This window comes from Myxine glutinosa, chromosome 5 (assembly GCF_964187855.1).
Source record: "Myxine glutinosa chromosome 5, kmMyxGlut1.1, whole genome shotgun sequence".
NCBI lineage: Eukaryota > Metazoa > Chordata > Myxini > Myxiniformes > Myxinidae > Myxine > Myxine glutinosa.
The window spans coordinates 36812881-36829444 of NC_136265.1; the positions used below are offsets into that span (position 1 = coordinate 36812881).

Here is a 16564-nt window from a genome sequence, read left to right on the forward strand (position 1 = left end):
TGCCCTTACCCCATATGTACAAAATCTACACATTACCAATTCGTCACTACTGTCACGTCTTCCCCATATTTCCCCTATACCAAATTCGTCTCCACAATCCCTCTACTTCAAAATTTGCCATCACCAATTCATCATCAATCCTCATAAGGAGGGAGAGATGGAATTACGCACAATGTCACACCCACGTCATGATGCGTCTCACAATCCAAACATTTGCATCATAAAAAATAATCAAAACATGGCATGGTGTGGAGTACCTGTCACCTCAGGTGAGTGGATGCAGATGGTGCGAGGAGATCCTTCATCCTAACTATCCTCTAAATGACTTTAACACACTTTACACTACCCGGGGTCTTTCCCTGCCAATCCATTGGCCAACTTACACTATGGGTTCTGAAAACCAATTCCCATTGGCCAAACTGTGGTGCTTTTCAATTTGGGGTCTCACTCCCCCGATTCATCTCCCGGTGCCCTCGCACAATTTCTGGGCCGTGACGTGTGGTTCTCCCAACAGGTCTACCCACCTGCACACCTCCACCACTGTAGTTGCCACCCGAGCTTACCTAGCTCCTCACCCTAACCTATCTAACTGGGGGCAGCCCCTCTCCTGGCTCTGTCACCCCATGGTGCCCTCTGGCACTGGGCTACCCGGGTCCGTCCTCCGGATCCTCGGGCCCCATCCACAACAACTACTACCGGCTCCCAGAGCCCACCTGCGGCCTCACCTGGCCGACATCCTTACAGTGGTGGAGTGCCCAAACCAACTACACACACTAACAGGCTACACGCCCAGCCATTTCCACAACACTAATGCACCCATCCAAACATCATTCTTCCAACCGCACCACAGATGCCAATATCCAACCACAATTTACCTGTACCCTCTACCTAACACTTACACTACCCGCCCCGGGTATCCGTGATGGGGGTCCACTCTTCCCCCATTCACACCTTCGCACCATCCACTCCACTCCACAATTTCCACCATACTCACTCCACGACCATCCATTCCAATACTCCAGACCATTTATTCCATACACCTGTCTTTCATTCACCTGTTGTTGCACACCTGTGCAATCCTACCTGGTGCCACCTGCACCCTCCTCCTCTTTCTGGACCAGTTGGTCAACGCAACACACATCACCATCACTCACTCATACACTGCTCCACACACCTGTTCAGTTGCACACCTGTGCAATCACACCTGTTCCATTCTCACCTGTTCAATCCTCACACACACGGCATCATCTCAGCTAACTTCTCCCCTCTGAAACTTGCGCTTCCCAGTCGTCCCTTTAAACTATTGCGCTCCCACGTCATTATCATCCATACTAATCTACCTGCGTCCCCACTACAGGTATCAGTCACTAACTAAACTTAACGTCACCTAATGTCAATCTTCGCTAGATCCCTACACACCATATCCTAACCCACCCGGGCTAGTTTTCCACTGCCATACACCCCCTAAGCTAGTGCTCCTTTGCCCCCACCTTGTGAGGGATGACAGAGTTGCCATCCCACCACAGCGGGGCATCTCTCACTACCATTCCCCCAGTCCTCTGACGCTACGAGCCCCCGTCGCAAGAGGTACTGGGTCCTGCCTCGGCATCTAGAGCCGAGGCGATCCATGAGGGCGCCTGCTCGCCGGCATAAGGTCTTATCCGGTCGGCATGGACGATCCGAGGGGGGGTCCGTGGCCCCATTTTGATCTTAATGACCACGTCACAGATTTGTGACAGGACGACTCCCGGGCCTTGCCAGGGGGAGGTGAGTTTTGGGCACCTTCCCTTCCGCCTCCGGGGATTAAAGAACCAAATCTTCATCCCCGGAGCGTATTGACTCCCCTGGCTCCGGTCGTCGTACCTGCGCTTCATCTTGGCCCCCGCCAGATGGAGCTGGCGGCGGGCGAAGGCATGGACCCGCTCCATGCCTTCCTCCAGGTGACGTGCGTACCCCTCCCTCGGCGGTGTGTCCGTGGTGTCTGGCACGGGACCGCATAGCAAGTCGGCGGGAGCCCGTAACTCCCGCCCATACATAAGCAACGCTGGACTGCATGCGGTGGCCCCGTGCTGGCTAGTTCGGTAGGCCATCAACAGGTACGGGAGATGTTCGTCCCAGTCATCCTGACGGGTGGTGGTGAACAATGCCAGTTGTTGGATCAATGTTCGATTGAACCTTTCCACCATCCCGTCAGATTGTGGCCGCAAGGGCGTGGTCCTGGTTTTCCGAATTGACAGGAGTCTGCACACATCTTTTAGTAATTGACTTTCAAAATTTCGACCCTGATCGGTGTGCAGCTCCTGTGGAATCCCGTGCCGACATACAAATCCTTCTACGAAGGCCTGTGCTACCACCCCTGCTTCTTGGTTGGGGAGGGCATAGGCCTCCGGCCACTTGGTGAAATAGTCCATTACAACGAGGATATACTTATTACCTTGGCGGGTGCGGGGCAGCGGTCCTAGAATATCCATAGCCACCCGCTCAAGGGGGGCCCCCACCTGATGTAATTGAAGGGGGGCCCTCGTCCTCCGTGCTGGTCCCTTTTTGGCAGAACAGGCGTCGCATCTCCGACACCAGTCCTGTATGTCGCGCCCCATATTCACCCAATAGAACCTCCGGCGGACCCGAGATATTGTCTTTGTCCTGCCCAAATGGCCGCCGGAGCGGGTACCATGCACCTGTTGCAATATGACGTTCTTGAATTTGTCAGGGACTATCACCAGCCAAGAAGTTCTATCAGAGGGAACCTCCACCCACTTGCGATACAAGATGTTGCCTTTCAATTCCAGGGTCTGCCACTGAGCCCAATACGCCTTTGTTTGCGCCCCGAGGGGGGTGACCTCTTCCCCCTTTGGTCTTTGCCCCAATTTGACCCACTGGAACACCGGCCCCAGAACAGGATCCTCCTGCTGGGCCGTGCTCCAAGCCAACTCTCCAAATTCCTCGTCCGCGGTTAGTGGCAAAATTGGCCCTCTCACCCGGGTTGCCCGGACGACGAGAATCGGGGCGGAATCGCCCAATTGCTCCCTCTCCTCGTGTCTCGCACAAAATTTACAGTTTTCCCCCAGACAAGGACGCCGAGAGAGTGCGTCCGCATTACCATGGGCCTTCCCGGCCCTATGGGCCACATCAAAATCGTACTGCTGCAACTTTTCCAACCACCTTGCAATTTGGCCCTCCGGTTCCTTGAACCGAAGGAGCCATTGCAAGGAGGAATGGTCAGTTCTAACCAAAAATTTCCGCCCGTACAGGTACGGGTGGAAATGGTTCATGGCAGCCAGCATAGCCAATAACTCTTTGCGAGTGACGCAATAATTTCGCTCGGGCCTACTTAAGGCCCGACTATAGTAACCAATCACTCTCTCCACGCCCTCCTGTGTCTGAGACAAAACTGCGCCCAATCCTTCCTGGCTCGCATCCGTGTCCAGGGTAAATGCCCCGTTGCTAGTGGGGTAAGCTAGAAGGGGTGCGGATGTTAGACACCCCTTCAATTTTTGGAAGGCCTCGTGGCACTCCCGCGTCCAATTAAATCGCGTCCCCTTCTCCGTAAGCCGGTGGAGGGGACGGGCCAACTCCGCAAATTTCGCCACAAAGCGCCGGTAGTAGGAGCAGAGTCCCAAAAATCCCCGCACCTCCTTGATGGTACGTGGTGCGGGCCACTCCTCTACCGCTTTAATTTTGTCTGGGTCCGTTTTTACCCCCTCGCGGCCGATCACGTGACCTAGGTAGGCCACCTCTCTTGCAAACAAAGTGCACTTACTCGGGTTCAGCTTCAACCCTGCCTGTCTGAGGCACCCGAACACCTGGTCCAAATTAGCTACTGCCTGGGGGAACGTTTGGGCATGTACCAGGACGTCATCCAGGTACACCAGGCATGATTGCCATGGCATGCCGCCCAGTACATGCTCCATCAATCTTTCAAAGGTGGCGGGGGCGTTACACAAACCAAACGGCATCACAGTAAACTGATACAGTCCCTTACCTGTGGAAAATGCCGTTTTCTCCTTCCCTGCCCTATCCATCTCCACCTGCCAATACCCACTCTTGAGGTCCAAAGTTGTGAACCAATTTGAGCCCGCAACGGCATCGAGGGTGTCATCAATTCTTGGCAGGGGATATGAGTCCTTGAGTGTCACGTTGTTTAGCTGGCGATAGTCCACGCAGAACCGCGTGGTCCCATCTTTCTTTTTGACCAGCACAACAGGTGACATCCAAGGACTTCCCGAGGGCTCGATCACACCTGCGTCGAGCATTTTTTCAACCTGCTCGTCAGCTTCTGCCCTCTTGCTCCAAGGGAGCCGTCGGGCGGCCTGACGAATAGGCCGGGCCTCACCGGTGTGGATCTGATGTTTCACCAGGCCCGTACGTCCAATATCCTCGGTGGACAAGGAGAAGAGGTCCAAATGGGACCCAACCAGTTTGTGTAAGGCCTCCCTCTGGGTACCTCCCAACTCTACACTACTACGATTTACCATCTCGCAAATGGGATCGGGCCAATTCCTTGAACTTATTGAAGGCTCCCCCTGGGGCCGGCTCGGCTGGACGTTCTCGCCCCTCACTGACGCGACTTCTCTAACTGGGGTGCAGCCAGCTACCTTCGTGCCCCTCACTATAGTGCGTGGTTCTGTGCTAGTATTAATTACTCGGACGGCCACCACCGGCCCGTCCGTTTTTACAAGGGTACGGCCCACGATTAAACCAGGTATGGATAGCGCTGCCACCGGTTCGACCAGGCGGCAGGATTCCTGCCATGTCGGGCGAGCTGACCATCGGGCCGGCACTACGGCCTCGGCCCCCGGAGGGATGGTCACGGCCTCAGGAGCCTCCAGCTCCACCCTCTCGGCCGTGCTCACCCCCTCCAATGGTAGCTCTTCCACTCCCCATCGCAGGATCCCCCGACTCAAGTCGATTTTACAACCGCTGGCAGTCAACAAATCCAACCCTATTAAGCATGGGTCGCACACCTCCGCCACCCAAACCTCTATCTCTTGCTTCACCGATCCCAACTTGAGGGTCACAAAACCACGCCCTATGATCGGAGCCGTTGCCCCGGTAGCCAACTGCAAACTATGATTTTCCAGACGCTGGATTTTACCCCAGCCGTCTGCACTCGAATTAAGGACCACGGGGCTGATGATCGTGGCGCTGGCTCCCGTGTCCACCACGGCGTCCACCCCCACGCCGGCAATTTTGCACCGAATTGTCAAACTACCCGTCCCAATTCGGCCACAATGAATGACCTGTCGCGTCAACGAGGGCTTCTCCCCATCCTCTACTGCCGAACACCGCCCTGCATGCCCGGCACGTTCTAGTTTCCCGGGCCCTGGCGGGGGGGTGTCTGAGGTCGGCTAGGCCGATCGATACTGGGCGGAGTTGAGGGCATCGGTTGGCGGGAAACGTCCCGGCGCGGAGCTCGACACTCCCATGCACGGTGACCCATCCTAGCACAATTATAGCACCTCACCTGGTAAGGTGCTTGCCTCCGGTATTCCAAATTCCCCCCCCTGTATGTCCGAATTGGGGTACTCTGTCGGGGACTACCGGGTGCCACCGCTGGGGCCGCCTGCCATGGTCCAGGTCCCGCCAGGCGCCGATCCACTAACCTCCGGACCATGCTCTCCAGGTCAGGGCCCCCGTCGGGGGCGGGCCCCCTTGGGGGGCCGCCCCCCATCACGGGCCCCATCTGACGCACCGCCACTGCATGGCGCTCGCCTCCCCGGGCCAGGGGCCTCGCTGCTTCCCAACGGGCTGCAGCGTCGGCCGCCTGACTCATGGTTTGCGGGCGCCACATGGCGAGCTGTTGCCGGAGCTCCAGATCCGGAAGGGCCTGAATAAAGTGATCCAGCGCCAGGCTTTCCTGGGAACTCGCCGCCATGTCCGCGTGTGCAATCCCGACCGCGCGGCGAATATCGTGAGCAAGTTCCCCGATGGTCTCCTGGGGCTTGCGTTTTCGCTGCGCAAGTTGGGCTTTAACAAGCTCGCTTTGCTGTTCAATGCCGAACCGATTAATTAATGCCGCACGGAGGGCTGGCAGGGTGAGAGCACCCGGTGGTAAAGCCGTCAGCACCTCCGCCGCCGCGCCGCGCAGTGCCCCCACCAGGTGTACTCCACCTTCGTCCGGATTCCAACCGTTGCCTTTACACACGTACTCAAACTGCGCCAGGTACGCCCTCAAATCGCTCTTGCCGTCATACGGCGCGAGTGGGACCTTGTGGGCGCCCGAAGGTCGGACCCCGCGCGTCACTCCTTGCGGGATCAACGCGGGACCAAACCGTTCGGGCTCCCACAGTACGCTATTCCCGGGGGGCTCCCGCGCGTCCCCCGTCCCTCCAAACACTACCCCTCCTGGTGTCGATGCCTGGGTCGCCCCTCCGCAACCCGCTACCCACGCCATACCCCCACAGCCTTGCTCACCAGCACCACCCCCACTCCCCATAGCCAACCCTCCTTGCACACCTCCTCTGTCCATACACTCCGGACCAGTCATACATCTTACCATTGGTCCCTCACGAACACCCGGGTCTACACCACCCCTAAAGCCGACTGAATCTCCCCTCACATCATGTACATTGCCACTCACCTCCGTACCTCGTCGTATTTCTTCTGCCACCTGCAAACTTTTTATTTGGTCAGTGAGCACCGCATCATGATTTGAACACAGACCCTGTACATATTCCATGACTTCCTCCTTTATCTCCCTCTTAGTTTCCCTCCGTCTCTTTTTAATTTCACTCACCCCTTCTTCCACCTCCTCTAATTTTTCCTTTACCTCCTTCATCTCCCGGTGCGCCCCCTCTATTTCTTCCTCTAACGCCACCTTAACCGTTTCTACGTGCGTCCTTACCTCCCGGTCCTTCGTCTCCATTGCTTCTGTCACCTCTTCCAACCTCTTCGTCAATCCCTCATGTACCATTTGACATTCCTTTTGTGTCGCTATTAATTCATTTTTTATGTCCTTTTGTGTTGCTTTTAAACCCCCGATGATTGCTGTGTTCTTTTCCACTTGGTCCGTTAGTTCCTTTTGTCCCACTGTCAGCTGTTCTACTCCTTTCGTCAGATCTTCTATTCCCCCCCTGTAACTTTGCCGTATTATTTCTCACCTCTTTCTCTATACGCTTTTCGCCTCGCTTTACCTCCTCGCGCAGCCCCGAGACCTCCTCACTCACCCCTCGTCGTATTTCCTCCATCTGGTTCCCCATCTGTTCGATTTCCCGGGCGGATTGTTCCCCTATTTCCCGCAATTTGTCCTCCATCCTATTTTCTAACCCCATTAACCCATTTTTCACCCCCTCTAACTGATTCTCCTGGGCAGCCATTCTATTTTCCACCCCCATTAACCCATTTTTCACCTCTTTTATCCCGTTGTCTAACCCCTCAAAATTATTGTCTAACTTCTCACCGGTACCCCTCGCTTCGTCCCTCATTACCCCCAATTGCTCACTCTGAGCATCCATCCGGTTCCCCATTACCCCCATTTGGTTTCCCATCCTGTTTTCCATCCCTTTGAAATTATCGTCTGTTTTTACCATAAAGGCCATCATCTGTTTCATAAACAGGTTCCAATTCATTGGCATCTCGGGTTCGGCTACCGCGACCATGGGCGTGGCTAAATTTGGTGCCGCAACAACCATGTGCGCGAGGACGCCATCTTGTGCACCTGATACACCCTCAACCACACCTTCTTTACTCTCCTCCACCCTTTCCTCCACATACATTTCCCCGAGGTCCTGGGTCGATTCTACCCCGTCTATCTCTCCCACCGGCATCCCGTCGCCTTGAACAGCCATGGCGCGATTTCAAAATTCGTGTTTTTATACAACAAACAAATTTCGGCTTTATAATTTCGAGCGCGTAAACGCGCTCCGGGTCCGATCTCACTCCTCGACACCAATTGTTATAGATCGCGGTTAGATGTTATAGACCGAGCGGTGGTGTAAGACCGCGACCTAACAAAACTCACCCGATTCACCCAGACTTTGGCCGTATCGCACCGTAGCTGCCCAATGAGGGGAAAAGACAAAAACGACGAATGCAAAGAGGAAAACGAAGGCAAAGAAGTTGGAAATACTACTAAATTTATTTACTATGTACACACATAAGCAAGAAGAAAGCAGGCACGTTTATTTACAGGCACATGAGACGCAGGTGACAGTGAAAATGATTAGCTTATGCAGACTTGACTTAACTACCCAGGACAGCACAAACAAAGACACTGACTCACTCGGGGAATGCCAGGAATGGCAGAAGGTGGACGGCTGGAGGTGCACGCTTGGTGGAGCCAACACGGAGCTTGGTGGAGCCAACACGGAGCTTGGTGGAGCCAACACGGAGCTTGGTGGAGCCAACACGGAGCTTGGTGGAGCCAACACGGAGCTTGGTGGAGGGGAACGCTCGGTGGAGCCAACACGGAGCTTGGTGGAGCCTTGGTGTGACGGGTTCTCTCTTCTCTGTAAAAGCTCAACCGTCTTGTCTCTGGTAAAAGCTCAACTCTTCCAGTCTCTTGCAAAAGCGAATCTCTCTGACTCCTCTCCACGGCTTGGGCTCCCTTGTGTCTGCCGGTAAAAACTCTTCTCCTTCTTGGCCACACCCCTGCCTTGGGTTATATAGGCCCCCGCCCCTCAACCTTTGCGAACCTCCCCGACCGCTCTTCCTCCGCCCTCTGTAGCCAAACCCCTGGCTCATGGTTGGTCGAGCGGGGCTGGTTCACTCCTCCCCCTCTATGACGAGGTGGAGACACGCCTTTCTTCCTGACTCGAGCCTCGTGGTCAATGGCGGTTATTGGAGGGGAGGTGATTGGGAATCGAGGCTCAGCAATGACGAGAGGGGATGTAATATGGCAATCGAGGGTCGGCAATCACGAAAGGGGGGATGTGAAGGAAATGTGGATTTCTGGGGATGGGAATGGAAGGGGATCTATTCTCTTTCACTGGTGCAATGGAGTATCTATCTATAATTCCAGTAATCTCTGTACGTCTGTACGTTTGTACGTCTGTACGTTTGTTTGTCTGTGACCGCTGTTTCTCGACAACCACGGGTCCGATATACTTTTAACTTGCCAGGTATATTGCTGGGGACCCGAGGATGTGCCTTTTCAAGGTTTCATATTAATCGGACAATTACTTACCGAGCTATGTCCAAAAAACGATTCAACCAATCAGAGAGCAGCGAACGATCACGTGTGCCGAACGTGGAGGACACACTCTGCCTCGGATGGCACATTTGAGAGCGTATTCATTTATTTCACGTTTGCAAACTATGTTGGCGTTAAACTATGTTTTAAAACTAATAAAACCGAATTTGCGATTCATTCGCTTTCCTGCGCGTTTGTGCACGCGATGGCGATTTCTTTACCAAACTCCGGAAGCCGTTCGCTTTGGACCAAACCATTTCATGTAAATAGAGGGGGGGGATTGTCACCACTCGCAAGCCGTTCGCTTTGGACCAAACCATTTCATGTAAATAGAGGGGGGGGATTGTCACCACTCGCAAGCCGTTCGCTTTGGACCAAACCATTTCATGTAAATAGAGGGGGGGATTGTCACCACTCGCAAGCCGTTCGCTTTGGACCAAACCATTTCATGTAAATAGAGGGGGGGGATATAATTTTAGATATATATATAGTACGGGCATGCCCTAGTTTCAATTAATGGGAGACACAGCCTTATCTTAAAACACAGAATAAGATATAACTATCGAACATGAATATCCTATGATTGGCTGACGTGTATGCTTGTGGACTATGGGACGCCCTTTTGATCTTACTCAGCTCCGGAGGCAGGAGGCACAGCACAACAACAATAATAATAATCATACAGCACACAATAAAAAAAATATATGCAGTCCTCATATCCACAACAATATATATATACGTATATATATATATATATATATATATATATATATATATATATATATATATACGTATATATATATATAGTATATATATATATATATATATATATATATATATATATATATATGTATATATATATATATATATGTATGTATATATATATATGTATGTATATATATATATGTATGTATATATATATATATATATATATATATATAATATATATATATATATATATATATATATATATATATATATATATATATATATATATATATATTTGTGCAGCCTCTGTCCTGTGTTGTGTTGTGTTGTCTTGTGTTGTCACTGAACTACTTTCTCAAACTTTTGTGAAATCGTACCAAACTTCTGGTATGCACATATGTCTCCCGTCGGTATGTCCTAAGGGTATTTAGAAAAAAAAAAAAAAAATTGCAATATATATATATATTTTTTTGGAATTTCTTTGGGAAATTATTTTTTTTCAACTTCATTGTTTATAAAATGTGATATCACGTATATTACAAATACATTTGTGCAAAATAATTGTTTGAATTATGATTGGTTTATTTAAACCATGACAAAACGGCAACTCGGGTACAGTCATTTATCTATATATCTACACATCTGGGCAGTGTCTGTGTTCTCACTTAACGACTCCCTCAAACTTTTGTTTCCGTGGTTGTGAAGTAGTGGTTATAATGACGTTGTGGTGGTTTTGAATCACGTGGTGGTGAGGTATTTTGAATTATGTGGTGGTGAGGTGTTTTTAAATGACGTGGTGGTGAGGTGTTTTAATATCACATGGTGGTGAGGTGTTTTTAAATCACATGGTGGTGACGTGTTTTGAATTACGTGGTGGTGAGGTATTTATAATTACGTGGTGGTGAGGTGTTTTTAATTACGTGGTGGTGAGGTGTTTTTAATTAGGTGGTGGTGAGGTGTTTTGAATTAGTTGGTGATGAGGTGTTTTGAATTATGTGGTGGTGAGGTGTTTGAATTACTTGGTGGTGAGGTGTTTTAAAATGACGTGGTGTGTTTTTAATTTCGTGCTGTGAGGTGTTTTTATTCCGTGTTTTATGGCTGTGAGGTGTTTTTATTACGTGTTTTATGGCTGTGAGGTGTTTTAATTTCGTGGTGGTGAGGTGTTTTATTACGTGTTTTATGGCTGTGAGGTGTTTTTAATTTCGTTGTGGTGAGGTGTTTTTATTACGTGTTTTATGGCTGTGAGGTGTTTTTATTACGTGCTTGATGGCTGGGAGGTTTTATTACGTGCTTGATGGCTGTGAGGTGTTTTCAATTTCGTGGTGGTGAGGTGTTTTTAATTTCGTGGTGGTGAGGTGTTTTTATTACGTGTTTTATGGTGGTGAGGTGTTTTGAATTACTTGGTGGTGAGGTATTTTGAATTACGTGGTGGTGAGGTGTTTTGATATGTGGTGGTGCGGTGTTTTGAATTACTTGGTGGTGAGGTGTTTTGAATTACGTGGTGGTGCGGTGTTTTGAATTACGTGGTGGTGCGGTGTTTTGAATTACTTGGTGGTGAGGTGTTTTGAATTACGTGGTGGTGAGGTGTAATCGTCCCAAACTTGCAGTCTGCACCTACCCCTCCCCTATGTATGTGCTGAGGGGTTCTTTCTTGGAAAAAAAAACATTCAACCTAAATCTTCAACCCAAATTGCCTATAAAAATGTAATATCACAAACACAACAAATACATTTGTGCAAAGTAATTGTTTGTATTATGATTGGTGAAAATCATGACAACACAGCAACTCAGGTACAGTCATTAGCCTCAGCTAAAATAAGCCTGTTCCTCAGTATCGACGCTTGGTGAGGTGAGGTGAGCGCAGCGAGCCGAGCCAAGCTAGTATATATATTGTTACGGACACGACTTAAGATGTTGTGATGGGCCGAGCGGAATGGCCGCCGTGTTCGCACAGTTTACCCGATTACACTCGAACGTTGGCCAAATCGCGCTACGCTAAATCAGTTCTCCGCATCTCACGTAGCTGATGAGATGCTTGTGAGATGAGATGAGAAACCTTGTAATCTACCCCTACGCTACGCTGATGGAAAGGACACAACGACTGGGATAAATGAAACGACGCAAGGGGTACAGTTCTCAAGACCTCCGGAGGAGGATATAATTGGTGGGGGAGAAAAGGGGTAGATTACAAGGTATGAGGTAAAGCACAGAAGAGATAGGCACTTAGACACAATCTTATCTATCCCAGACAGACCACAGACAAACGGAACAAGACTGACTTACACAGGGATTGATGGCAGGGAAGGACAGGCAGTCGATAGCGCAAGGTGCACCTTGGCTCAGGGACAGGATACAGCTCAGTCCAGTCCAGAGATGCGGGGCGGTGTCACAGCGCTCGGAGGTGGCGTCCTTCTCTGTCCAAGCTGAGGGCGCATCTGACGTCACCTCCCCCTTCCTGCGCATGCTCAGCGGGGAGTGACACGCCCTCGGCTCGTTGGCTCCGCCCCAGATGGGATTGGTCCGCCGCTTCTATTGGGTGCGGGGGGTTACCGGGCTCCGCCCTTGACGAGGAGCTGACAGCGAGCCCCTACGTGGTAACCCCGTCGAGCACATGCTCGATGGCGGCTCGTTGGAAGGGCTTGGTGCCCTTTCAACACCCCCTACCAACCAAGCCGGAGTGAGGACGCCCACTCCCCGCGCCGCCGCCGCTGTTGTTGTTGTTGTTGTTGAACCGTGAGGAAGAGCTGCGGGGAGGTATTGGGAGGTCCTAAACTTCCTAACGGTGCCATACAATCACATTCTGGTGCAACGAAGAGTCAGAATTAATGGAAACGAGTCCTTAACTGACATAGACTAAGAATAACTAGCAAGATGTCCTATAGTTGTCTACGTGAGATGCGGTGGACCTGGATGCGACATTTAATGGGGGAAATAGGGGGAGGTCGGGTCTACAGAGTGTTGTTTACAGAAAATGGGACTAGGGAATGGGGGATTGGGGATAGTTGGGAAGTATGGAGGAAATAGGGGAATATTTACAAGCGGATATGGATGGAGGCCAATCTCATATCCGCAACATTGCACCCTGCTCTACCTCGGGGCGTCCCGACCCGATAAATTTTTACTTACTTTAGTGTGGCACTCAGATGTAGTTCCCTCTACTATTAACTCAACCCTGAGTGCGACAGTTTTACAGATGTTCACAAATGAGTAAATATGTCCCCCTGCGACGTTGCACCCTTCTCCTAACAGAAACACACCCACAGGATAACCGAATCGCGGAAAGAATCCTCAAACTAAACATACAGCCGGTAGGGAGCATTATTTACACAAGACTGATATTTACACTACGATCCAGGACCTGTTCTTTGAGGAACACATGCAGATGTTATGCATAGAGAGAGAGCACGCATGCCAGCATCGATACACCAACCCACGAGTGCCCTGTGGCCCTACGGCCTTTAATAATGTGCAGAGCACCCCATCCAAGCACCAAAAGCACCACCCCATACACACAGTCAGCACCATCCGGTGCACCAATAAAGTGTTCATTAATCACCGGTGGTGTCGGAGCCGGCCGATGTTCTGCCGCTGGTCTTGCCTTCTTGGAGTGCACTTGGCCTTCTGGCTTCTTTTTAAATAAAGAAAGGCGCCAACTGCGTCCATTTCTAAGTTGTGGCCGTCAGGGGGGCCATCTATAAGTGGTTCACCTGTATGGCATAGGTGCCACGTTGACCCAGAGGTCCATCAACGGGTGGTGCTTGCCCGCAAAAGAACTGCGGTCCATTGTGGGCGGCCACAAAAATTGCGGTCCATATGGTGTATCGATCCAGGCAGCAAGCAGCGAAAGTACAGGCCCACAACTGCAGAGCCAGCACCTCTCTCTCCTCTCTCTCTGCCCCAAAGCCAGATCCTCGGAGGTGGGAGACAAAAGAAAACAAGTGAGTAAGGTGGTAAGGGCGCAAAAGTGCACGCAATGCTAGGTAATGCACACTGGGGGCACATGGGAACCAGGTGAGACAGGTACGTTCCTACCGTACGCCCCCCCCCCCCCCACCAGGTAACCTACATTGCCCCTCCCTTACCCCTTACTGTATCCACAAAACACAACACTACCCATAAACATCTACTTTACACATCAACAAACGTCCCTACTGTCTTCCCCGTTCCTCCCATAAACCAAATTCGTCTTCTCTCCCTCCTAACCAATCAAATTTGCCATTTCCAACTCTCATCAAAATTTGCCATCTCCAACTCAACATCAAAATTTGCCATCACCAATTCATCATCAGTCCCTCCTAGGGAGGGAGAGATGGAATCACCCCAATGTCTCATCCACGTCGTGATGCGTCTCACAAATCCACACAGCAATTCTCCTTTCCTGCAACACAGAACAAAGGAACACAGGTGTGGAGTCATCATCATCACCTCAGGTAAGTGGCTGCGTATGGTGCGACAGGTTCATCAATCCTAACTATTTCCTAAATGACTTTAACAACTTTACATTACCCGGGGTCTTTCCCTGCCAATCCATTGGCCAACTTACACTATGGGTTCTAAAAACCAATTCCCATTGACCAACTGTGGTGCTCCTCAATTTGAGGTCTCACTCCCCCGATTCATCTCCCGGTGCCCTCGCACAATTTCTGGGCTGTGACGTGTAGCTCTCCCAGCAGGTCTACCCACCTGCACACCTCCACCCCTGTAGTTGCCACCCGAGCTTACCTGCTCCTCACCCTAACCTAACTAACTGGGGAAGGCCCTCTCGCACTCTCACCCCCTCAGTGCCCTCTCTGGCACGGGCTGCCCGATCCACACCCGGGATCCTCAGGCACCCACTGACACTAACGGCTCCCAGAGCCCACCTGCGGCCTCACCTGGCCGACATCCTCACAGTGGTGGAGTGCCCAAACCAACTACACACACTAACAGGCTACACGCCCAGCCATTTCCACAACACTAATGCACCCATCCACAATACCATTCTGCAACCGCACCACAAATGCCAATATCCAACCACAATTTACCTATACCCTCTACCTAACACTTACACTACCCGCCCCGGGTACTCGTGAAAGGGGTCCACTCTTCCCCCATCCACACCTTCGCACCATGCACACCACTCCGTACCACTTACTCCAACTCTCTCCACACCACTCATTCCAATACTCCATGTATTCCACACACCTGCACTTGCACACCTGTGCTCTCATACTGGGTGCCACCTGCACCCTTCTCTCCCCCAAGCGCATTCGCGCTGATCCACAACACTCACTACTCATACACTGCTCCACACACCTGTCCAGTTCTCACACAGCATCATCTCATCTAACTACTCCCCTCTGAAACTTGCGCTTCCCAGTCGTCCCTTTAAACTATTGCGCTCCCACGTCATTATCATCCACTCTAATCTACCTGCGTCCCCACTACAGGTATCAGTCACTATCTAAACCTTAACGTTACCTAATGTCATCTTCGCTAGATCCCTACACACAATATCCTAACCCACCCGGGCTAGTTTTCACTGCCATACACCCCATAAACTATAGCGCATTTGCCCCACCATGGGAAGGGTGGCAGGGATGCCACCCTTACCCACCGGGCCCATCGCTCATCAATCCCCCAGTCCTCTGGCACTAATAAGCCCCCCTTATTCAGAGGTACTGGGTCCCGCCTCGGCATCTAAAGCCGAGGCAATCCACGGGGGCGCCTGCTCGCCGGTGTAAGGCCTTCTAGTTTCCCGGGGTCTGGCGGGGGGGTGTCTGGGGTCGGCTAACCCGCTCCCCCCTGGGCGGAGTTAAGGACCTCAACCGCCGGGGATCATCCCGGCGCGTGGCTCGACAGTGCCGCGCCAGGTGACCCAGACGGTTGCAAGTATAGCACCTCACCTGATAAGGTGCTTGTCTCCGGAATTCCAAATTTCCCCCCCTGAAGGTCCGAATTGGATTACCCGCTCGTGGTCCACCGCGGGCCACCTCCGGGGCCGCCTGCCATGGTCCAGGTCCCGCCAGGCGCTGGTCCACCAGCCTCCGGACCATGCCCGCCAGGTCAGGACCCATGTCGGGGGCGGGCCCCCTAAGGGGTCCGCCCTCCATCGGGGGTCCCACCTGGCGGACCGCCATTGCGTGACGCTCGCTCCCCCGGGCCAGGGGCCTCGCTGCTTCCCAACGGGCCGCAGCGTCAGCCGCCTGGCTCAGAGTCTGCGGGCGCCACATGGCGAGCTGTTGCCGGAGCTCAATATCCGGGAGGGCCTGGATAAAATGGTCCAGCGCCAGGCTTTCCCGGGAATCCGCTGCCATGCTAGCATGTGCGATCCCCACTGCGCGGCGAATGTCGTGGGCAAGTTCCCCGATGGCTTCCTGGGGCTTGCGTTTTCGCAGCGCGAGCTGAGCTTTAACAAGCTCGCTCTGCTGTTCAACGCCGAATCGATTAATTAGGGCGTCGCGGAGGGCTGGCAGGGTGAGCGCACCCGGTGGTAATGCCGTCAGCACCTCCGCCGCCGCGCCGCGCAATGCGGCCACCAGGTGTACTCCACCTTCGTCCTCACCCCAACCGTTGCCCTTACACACACAGTCAAACTGCGCCAGGTACGCGCGTAGATCACTCTTGCCGTCATACGGCGCGAGTGGGACCTTGTGGGACCACCTCGTATGCGAATCGTTGCCCGCCTGCCGGACCCCGTGCGTCGCCCCTTGCGGGGTCAGCGCGGGGCCGAACCGGCCGGGCCCC

The 16564-nt window shown here is 52.2% G+C and overlaps 2 protein-coding genes across 16 annotated transcripts in view; one reads left to right on the forward strand and one right to left on the reverse strand.

Annotated features, from left to right (window-relative positions):
- Positions 1-13566, reverse strand: part of DHRS12 (dehydrogenase/reductase 12) — a 275332-nt gene extending 261766 nt beyond the window's left edge. The window contains exon 1 of the mRNA XM_078777894.1: positions 13546-13566. The gene's annotated coding sequence lies outside the window, so the exon portion shown is untranslated. The remainder of the gene's footprint in view (positions 1-13545) is intronic.
- Positions 1-16564, forward strand: part of DGKD (diacylglycerol kinase delta) — a 193300-nt gene that overhangs the window by 99137 nt on the left and 77599 nt on the right. The gene's annotated exons all lie outside the window — the stretch shown is intronic.